Raw genomic sequence first — 9,493 nt, 5'->3', positions numbered from 1 at the left:
TAAATATGATCTGACCAGAGCCTTATAAAGCCTCAGCAGCACATCTCTGCTTTTATATTTTAGTCCTCGCGAAATAAATGCCAACATTGCATTTGCCTTCCTAACTACCGACTCAACCTGCAAGTTAACCTTAAGAGAATCCTGGACTAGGACTCCCAAGTCCCTTTGCACTCCAGATTTCTGAATTCTCTCCCCATTTAGAAAATAGTCTATGCCTCTATTCTTCCTACCAAAGTGCATGACCTCACACGTTGTATTCCATCTGCCACTTCTTTGCCCACTCTCCTAACCTGTCCAAATCCTTCTGCAGCCTCCCCGCCTCCTCAATACTCCCTGTCCCTCCACCTATCTTTGTATGATCTGCAAAATTAGTCAGGATGCCCTCAGTTCCTTCATCTAGATCATTAATGTATAAAGTGAAAAGTAGTGGTCCCAACACTGACCCCTGCGGAACTCCACTAGTCACCGGCCGCCATCCTGAGAAGGACCCCCTTATCCCCACTCTCTGCCTCCTGCCAGACAGCCAATCTTCTATCCATGCTAGTACCTTGCCTCTAACACCATGGGCTCTTATCTTACTATATATTACTATCTTATCTTACTATACTATTATATTGGACTTTCTGTGCAGTTAATTTGTCTTTTAAGAAGTGGATAGAAGTGGGGGAGAGGAAGTGATTAACTGAGTTCAAAGGATTTACCTCACTGATATTATTTTTGATAAATTTGAAACTTAGGATCAGAAGTAGGATACGAAACTTGACCATGAAATTGGTTTCTGTTTACATCACTGGCGCTAGGCTTTCAACAGTGTATTTGAAAAGAAAAAAAAAGATTGCAGCATTATGGGGAAAGAATGGGGAAGTGGAGTAATTGGACAGCTCTTTGAAAGTGCCAGTACGGACATGATAGGCTGAATTCCTGTGCAGTAAAATTCTATGAGTCCAGCCTTCCGTGACTTCTGAAAGTGCAAAACTGTGTGACCTAATTTTATAATGTTTCCATTAAACTGTTTCCCCCCACGTTGCTTACCTTCACAGTCACCGTTCTCCTCATTATCCCTTTTCTCTTTGCTAATTTTCTGCAGCCACTCCCTTTCCAGGAGGCCTCATCTCTTTTATAGGCTATGGTTCCACTGACTACCTTCTGGTATCTCACCCCTAAAATCTATATCTACAATATACTCTCAGAGCCGCTTATTTAGAGTAATGACCAAAGTGAAATTTTGTTTTTATTACAAAGTATCTGCTATAAGTCCACGCTGTTGTTTTGGTTCCCAGATGGTGTTAATAACCAGACTTTCAGTTTGTAATTCTTTATGTTTAATTTTCCATGTTGTCTTTCAAAAGTGAAACCATCACTCAGCTTTTTTTCCCTACTAACTCATGTGGGCATTGCTGGTTATGCCAGCATTTATTGCCCATGTTCAGAGGGCATTTTTAAGAGTCCTACTGCTGCATGTGTAGGCCAGGCCAGATAAGGATAGCAGATTTCCTTCCCTAAAGGACATTAGTGAACCAGATGGGTCTTTACAACAATGGTTTTGTCGTCATCATCAGACTTATAATTCCAGATTTTTTTTTTGATTGAATTCAATTTCACCCATCTGGATTTGAACCCTGGTCCTCAGAGCATTACCGTAGGTCTCTGGATTATTAGCCCAGTGACAATACCAATACACCACTGCCACCTTCTAGTGCCACTGTGAAATGTGGCACCCTGGAACACTTACACATAACACATAACACATTAGTTCCTAGCTAAGTAGTTTCTAACTATTTATAGATATTTACAATGAATACAACAATATATAACATATCAAGGAAATTAAAATTACATGACTTTCTCTGCATATCTGTAGAAGTTGCAAACCTTGATCATTAGAACATTTGTTTTGAATTCAATTTTCTTTTAAAGTCCAGAATCTATTAAAGGATCTTCCAGTTTCTGGTAGGGAGATAGACGGGTAGCGATACTGGAGATGGCAGCAATGGGAGAATGACGATGGGGTGTGGGAGGAGCAGAGGGTCGGTGGAGTACTGGAGAGGAAGATCTTTCCGTTTTGGAGCAGTGAAATGATTTTCTGAGAATTAAGAATTGGGCAAAGGAATCCAATGGGATGGAAAGAGTGGAACGGTAGGGTTGGAGAGGTAGGTACAGTTGGAGTATGGCATCAGGGTCTGGGTGTAATGAGGGAGAGATGGTGCAGTTCTGGAGCAGTTAGGCTCTGGAAGTAGGGTGAAGAATTCATGAGAAAGGACACTGCAATTTGGGAAGGGGGATGGTGTCATGGGAGGAGGAAAGAGGGGAGTGATTAGACTCACTGCTGAAAAGTGATGCTGCATGGGTCTTGAGGGATTTTGGAGTTTGTGACACTTGGGGTTACTGGAGACATGCAATGGGGGAATCTAACCCCCCACCAACGGGAATAACCATGGGGGTTAAGGCAAAAATACAAAACACAACCCCAAACCACTTAAAACACCCCTATTTTTGGTTTGGCAATGGATTTGGGTGCATCAGAGACCCTCTGGAGAAGCGGGTCTGTGATTATAATATCCTAATGAGGTTCTGTTGCTCAGCTTTTGGCAGCCATTTGAATTTTAAACTGGACAGCCAGATTTCCTGGGGTTTGGGAAACTCAGAGGCTAAGGGGAGACAGGAGCCCCCGGATCAATCAGCTCAGTGTTTTTTTATGTCACTGGTTGTGGGCCAGGAGGGGCAGGAGTGCTTCCCTCATCGCTTCAACCAAAACTTCTACCACAGTCAACTGACCCTGCCTCCACCCCCCACTGCCCCTCAACCCAAACCTATGATCTCTTCCAGTCGACCCCCTCCCATTGCTGGTCTCAATTCTCGTCTGGCTGCCAGGGACCATCCCCAAGGGCTGCGGCCTTTGCTTTGGTTTTGCTGCCCAGCAGCCAGCCAGTCACTTAACCTGTCTGGTGACAAAAAAGGAAAAGGTCCTGCCATTAAATTCAGCAGGATCTACCCCCCCCCACCACCACCCCCCACCCCCATTATATGTTGTGTATCTGTTACTTTGCTGTATTGTGTTACATATCTGATTTCCCTCAGAGCAATGCAGAGATGACACTAGTTCTAACTCTACAACAGGTTTATTTACAGTGCTTTAACATATCTCAGTAATTACAAGATGTCTCCACACATGTCCACAGTACTGGCTTCTCAGGTCATTCTGTGAGCTTCTGTTTACTTTAGCTCTCAGACACTACAGCCAAGCTTAACCAATCAAGTACAGTGAACATAGATCAGTCAACTAAAATAACCAAACACAGGTGAATTAAACCATTGAACATTCCCTGTCTTTCCACGAACACAAGGCCAATTAGGGATAAGCAACAAATCCTGACCTTGTCAGAGATGCTTGCATCCCTTGAAAGAATAAAAAAAACAAGCCACTGTTTCATCCCCACCTCCTGTAAATATTGGTACTTAGTATTCTTTTGGTGGACAGGGAGAATGAATGAAGGACAAAGGTTGTAAGCCTTCCTGAATCTCCCACGCAAAAGGTTTACAGTGGTATTTTCCCAGCTCTGAGTTTTTGTTATTTGAACCACTTAGTGGGTTTATATGAGTACAAGCATCACACATTTTAAATAACTTACAAAGATTTCCCAGCTGGACAAACACTCTTTGCAAAACTTTGGGAGTGTGTGGTATGGGGCAGGGGCAGGGGCAGGCTGGGGTCGGTGGGGTGGTGGGGGGCTAGGAGGTTCATGAAAGTTTACAGCCTTTATCCGTTTCCTGCAATCTCCTCAATAATTTAATAAAATCCTGCCCCACCCTCACCATCCATGTGAAAAGCATTTTCATTGTGTCTGCAGCTGTGATACAGGAACAGGCTGTAAGTTCTTTGAAACATTTAACATGGTCTTGCCGCTCGCTGACCTACATTGACGTTCAGTTAAGCAACACCTCAATTTCAAAATTCATATCCTTGTTTTCATGTTCCTCCATGGCTTTGTCCCTCTCTATCTCTGTGATCTCCTCCAGCCCCACGGCCCTTCGAGATATCTGCACTCATCTAATTCTGGACTCTTGAATATTCCTGACTTTTACTACTCCACCACTGGGGGTTGTTTCTTCAGTTGCCAAGGCCCTAAGCTTTGGAATTCCCCCCCTCAACTCTCCTCCCCACCTCCCTTTCCTCTTTGAAGACACTCCTTAAAACCCACCTCTTTGACCAAGCTTTTGCCCATCTGCCTTGCCATCTCCTTATGTGGCTCAGTGTCAAATTTTGCCTTATAAAGTTCCTACGAATCGCTTTGGGACATTTTATGACGTTAAATACAAGTTGTTGCTGAGAGAAAGGACAGGAACCTGGGCTGGGGAAGTGCAGGGGTGGTAAGAGATGGCAGGAGGGTGGGGTGGTCCTCAATGCTCATGGGCTGGAGAAACAAGGGAGAGGAAGAAGGCAGCATGGAGAGATGGTCAGATTAATGTAAGATGAGAGGCCCAACTTGTAGACCACTTAGGCAAGTAGCAACATGAAAAAAGTAGCACAATCTACCTTGGAGGCAAGGTTGCAAGAACCCGATGTGAGGTATGCATCTCGATATAAGGTATTATATATATATTATATACACATAGTGGTAGTGGGGGCAGTCAATCAAAACTAAGTACAGCCTTCAACACTTGCTAACCTTTTGTCAGCTTTGTCAATCATAAACATGCTGCTCAGAGTGTATTGAGCACATTGGCTATTTTGCACTGTTCAGTGATTACCCATTTAAAAGCTCTGCTGATCTCAGGCAAATTCAGATCTTGAAGGAACTTCATTTAGCTGTTTTCATTGTTACCAACGACTGCATTCTGTCAGAAAGCGGAGACTTGGGGCAGCTTTAGACAGTTGCTTACTTGCGACAACCTATTCTGGTTTTACCATCCACAGTTGTACAGTGGGCAAATCACATTAGCATGAGCTGCTTTATGTGGCGGAAACTGTGCAATAAATGGGTAATTTTAGACATTACAGGCAGGAGGACTGGAAATAGAACCCCAGGAAAAAGCATGAGAGATCGATAAATAGATAGATTGATAAATAGGTGGACCACGTGCAACCCAACCCCAGTGCCCAATGAGTGTTTTACCCCTTGCCAAGCAATGACTTTGGCCCTTCCACTGAATAATATTAACACTTAACAGTATACAAGCTTCAATATATGAGTATATATAATGTAAGTAGGTATTCTATATTGCCCTGTGACTCTATTCAGGAAGGAAATTAGGAAGCCCGTTTACACACAAAGGGTGATTAAAAACTTGGAACTCTCTCACTGAAAAGGGCTTGGATGCGGAGACGATTGGAGTTTTCAAGGCTGATATTGATAGATTTTTGTCAGGTAAAGGAATCGAGGAAAATTGGACTTGATGTACAGATCAGCCATAATCTAACTGAATTGCAGTGCAGGTTCGAAGGGCCAAATGGCCTCATCCGGTTTCTATGCTCCTAAGAAGGTGCATAAAGGTGTAGAACTCAATTTTTAAAATTAAGTTCTGGTGAAGAGTCATACGGACTCGAAACGTTAACTGTATTCCTCTCCGCAGATGCTGTCAGACCTGCTGAGTTTTTCCAGGTGTTTTTATTTTTGTTTCAATTTTTAAAATATTCCTTATGATCTAACCACTAGATGGCACTAAAGGATTTGTGTTTAATGTGATATTTCCCACATACACCTTCGTGGTATGAAAATGCAAAGCTTTGTTCAAATCAACATTAAAATGTATGTACTCCATTCTTTTAAAAGATCTGAAAATACACCAGTGGACAAAACTGGGATATTTACCTTTCAATCCTGATCTTGGCTAAAACATTCATTCAGAGTTGGTTATACTGACCAACCAGGGTCCCACGAAAAATTGGCGGAGTTGCCAACTAAGGAAAAGAAAAGACTTGCATTTATACAGTGCCTTTAACAACCTCAGGACATCGCAAAGTGCTTTACAATTAGTATAGTCCTGAGGCCCTGAAAGGCTCTACATAACCATAAGTTATTTTTTTCTTTATTGAAATAACTTAATAACCAGATATGCATGAACACACACTGTGCAGTTACTTTATTTCATAACAACACCAGTCCCAAAGATGGAAGGGCAGCAGGAAACAGTCACTTTTATTACAGAACTGCTCGGCCCAGTTACAAAAACAGTACAGCAGTTGTAATACAAAATATTTAGCCTCCATTAGATACAGCACTCCACAGAACAAGTTCAAGTTAAACAGATTTTCACTGAGATTAAATGCTACAATATAGATTACAGCACTTAAAGATAGATTTTGTGGCAGTGATTTGATTTTTCCCAAGTTTTGTGGGAAGTTCATATGACAGTACTGGTTTGGCAGCTGCACTCTAAACAACTTATTTCCCCGGTGAACCTTGGGATACAAGTAATGGTGTTATACTGGCAAAGCTAACAAAAGCTGACACTGCTCCCAGAAAATGAAAACTCAAGGGTGACCTTGACTGTAATAGGATCTCGCAGCATTGAAGAAAGCCATTCAGCCCATCGTGCCTGTGCCAGCACCTTTGAAGGAGCTAAGCAAATAATCCCATTCTGCTGCTCTCTCTCCCACACAGCTTGGAAAATGTTTCCCCTTCAAGTATTTATCCAGCTACAAGTCCAAAAATATGTGAAAAACAGGTAAGGGGAGACAGTGGTGATGTCACCGGACAAGTAATCCAAAGGCCCTAGCTAATTCTCTGGGGACACGGGTTCAAGACCCACCACCACGGCAGCTGGTAGAATTTAAATTCAATTAATAAATCTGGAATTAAAAGCGAGCGTCATGGTGACAATTAAACCATTGATAGTTGTTGTAGAAACCCATCTGGCTCACTAATGCACTGCCATCCTTACCTAATCTGGTCTACACGTGACTCCAGGCCACACAACAATATGGCTGACTCTGAAAACGGCCTAGCAAGCCACTGGGCCTGCATCAGGTACTACAAAGTCTACAAAAAGTAATGAAACTGGACAGAACAGTTGGCATCAACCCAGGCACCGGAAATTACAATAGCAAACCCAACCCTGCAAAGTCCTCCTTATTAACATCTGGGGCCTGTTGTGATATATCTTTAAGAGAGAATATGCTAATGAGTAAGTAGCCAGGATGTTAACCTTGTGACCAGCAGACATGGCGCAGAGTAACTTTCAGTTTAGCTAGCAGCATGTGGTGTGAAGGAGCTGCAGCTGTACTTTCCTGTTAACAATAGCTGTTGAATCCTTATAGTAAATCTGTCTGCTAAGCAATCCTGTACTACATCTCCAAATAAACCAAACCTACATTTAGTTTACCAGTCCTGTGTGAGATTGGTGAGTTGTTGCACAGACTAGTCATGCAACAACTTGACATAATCATATTCACTGAATCATACCTTACAGACAATGTCCCAGACACCACCATCACCTTCCCTGGGTATGTCCTGTCCTCCCACTTTCCCAATTTCTTCCTTATTCATAAAGAGTTAGGAATTACTTGTTATGTGAATGTACATCCGGGTCAGGTGCTGAGGAACACGTGTGTCAGTCCACCAGCCATATAGAGAGCTGTAAGAAATATACCTCAGTGAAGCTCCAGAATTTTGAGTCTAAGAATGTGATTATTTCAAACTCCTAGAAACAAGAAGATATAACAGGCACTTTTTTCTCTCTACCACCTCAATTCAACCTGGGACGTTTAGCTAACTGCAGCCCCATTCAGGCTGGTGCTCGTCAGACCCTCCTCAATTCAGGTACTCTCCCTGACCTTCCCACTGGCTACTTTACCACTCCTACTTCACCCCTATTCTGTTAATTTCTTCCTTAAATTCCCATCCTCTGCCCTTCCCCTTCTCTCTCCTTTTCATTGCTTAACCTTTCACTTCCCTCAACGCCACCCCTATCTGAGCCCCGGTGCTAATGCAGATGATACGAGCTGCTTTTCTTTAAATTCATTCATGGGACATGTGTGATACTGGCCAGGCCACCATCTATTGCCCTTAACTATATAACTGAAAGGCTTGCTAGGCCATTTGACAGCCAAGGGTCAATAACATTTCTGTGGATCTGGAGTAACATGTAGGCCCAGACTGGGTATGGATGGCAGATTTCAGTCCCTAAAGTTCAGTGTAGAATTAGGTTGATTCATTTTTCTTTATGATGGAGGAAATCTATCTTTTCATCTGCTACGTCGGTGATGTGTAGTCTGTCATCTATCTCTTCAGACACAAGATTGGCAACCATCCATTCCTGCAGCATCAAATTCTCCAGTGAACCATATGGGCTTTTACAACAATCACTGTTACCAATACGAGCTTTACAACAGCATCATCAAACACTACTTAACCTCAAGCCACATTAAGAGATATTAGGTCAGATGATCAAAAGCTTGGTCCAAGAGGAAGGTTTTAAAGAGTGTCTTAAAGGGGGGAGAGAGCTAGAGATACTGAGAGGTTTAGGTAATTCCAGAGCCTAGATCCTTGGCAGATGAAGACTTAGATCGTGGAGCAATTAAAATTGGGGATGAGCATAAGACCCGAATTGAATGTTGGAGATAGAGCGGGGTGAGGCCATGAAGGGATTTGAAAACAAGGTTAAGAATTGAAGTGTTGCTTGACCAGGAGCCAATGTAGTTCAATTTGCACAGAGGGTGATGGGTTTGTCTTGCATTAGTTGGAGGGTAAAATTCCATTAACCTTTCCTCAATAACCTGCCCCCATATTTTACCACAGTATATCATAAGCAATGGAGCGAAGTTTGGATTTGGACTTTCAAAAACAAAAATGCTTCATCTGCAGAACTCAGTGAGCTAAAATAAACTTTGAAACGGTAAACTTTGGAAATACTTTGGCAGATTTGCTTCTATGCCAGGTAAGTAGTTCACATTTCTGTCAGGATTTGTCTGCCTCCATCAAATTCTTTCAAATTATCTAAATTGGATTCTCTCCCACACCTGCCATCATTGCTGGTTTACATTTCAGTGTTGTGTCAATAAACCACTAATATAACTGTGCTTCTGAGAACTCAAATAGCTTGCAGCTTCAAAGGAAAGGACTTAGCTCACAAAATTTGTAAAGAATTCTGAATAAACATTTATTTTCTAAATTCAACCAACCTCTAAGGTTTTGGTGTGTATTTTAACATATCAACCTCTGTATCTCTCACAACTTCCATTCACAACTAGTGGACAAGAGAGTTATTGGGCAGCCTGGCTATTGACCAATGGCTGGTGGTGTTCTTGACCAGGTGCTAAGAACCCTTGCCCAGTTCTCCAGCAGGTGATATCTGGCCAATGCTCCCCAAAGCTGCATAGCCACAATGAGGAACTAAGCATTGGCCTTATGACCCTTCACTGTACAATAATGTCACACAACATAAAAATTCCCATGTGGGACTGTGGTACCCAGTTAACCCAAGTGATAGTAATTGGCTTGAAAGCCTAAATTGAATGTGAACATGACAAATTAATGACAATATGAGGAAATGT

Source organism: Cetorhinus maximus, chromosome 24 (assembly GCF_964194155.1).
Source record: "Cetorhinus maximus chromosome 24, sCetMax3.hap1.1, whole genome shotgun sequence".
Lineage (NCBI taxonomy): Eukaryota > Metazoa > Chordata > Chondrichthyes > Lamniformes > Cetorhinidae > Cetorhinus > Cetorhinus maximus.
Note: the sequence above shows the minus strand (reverse complement) of the source record.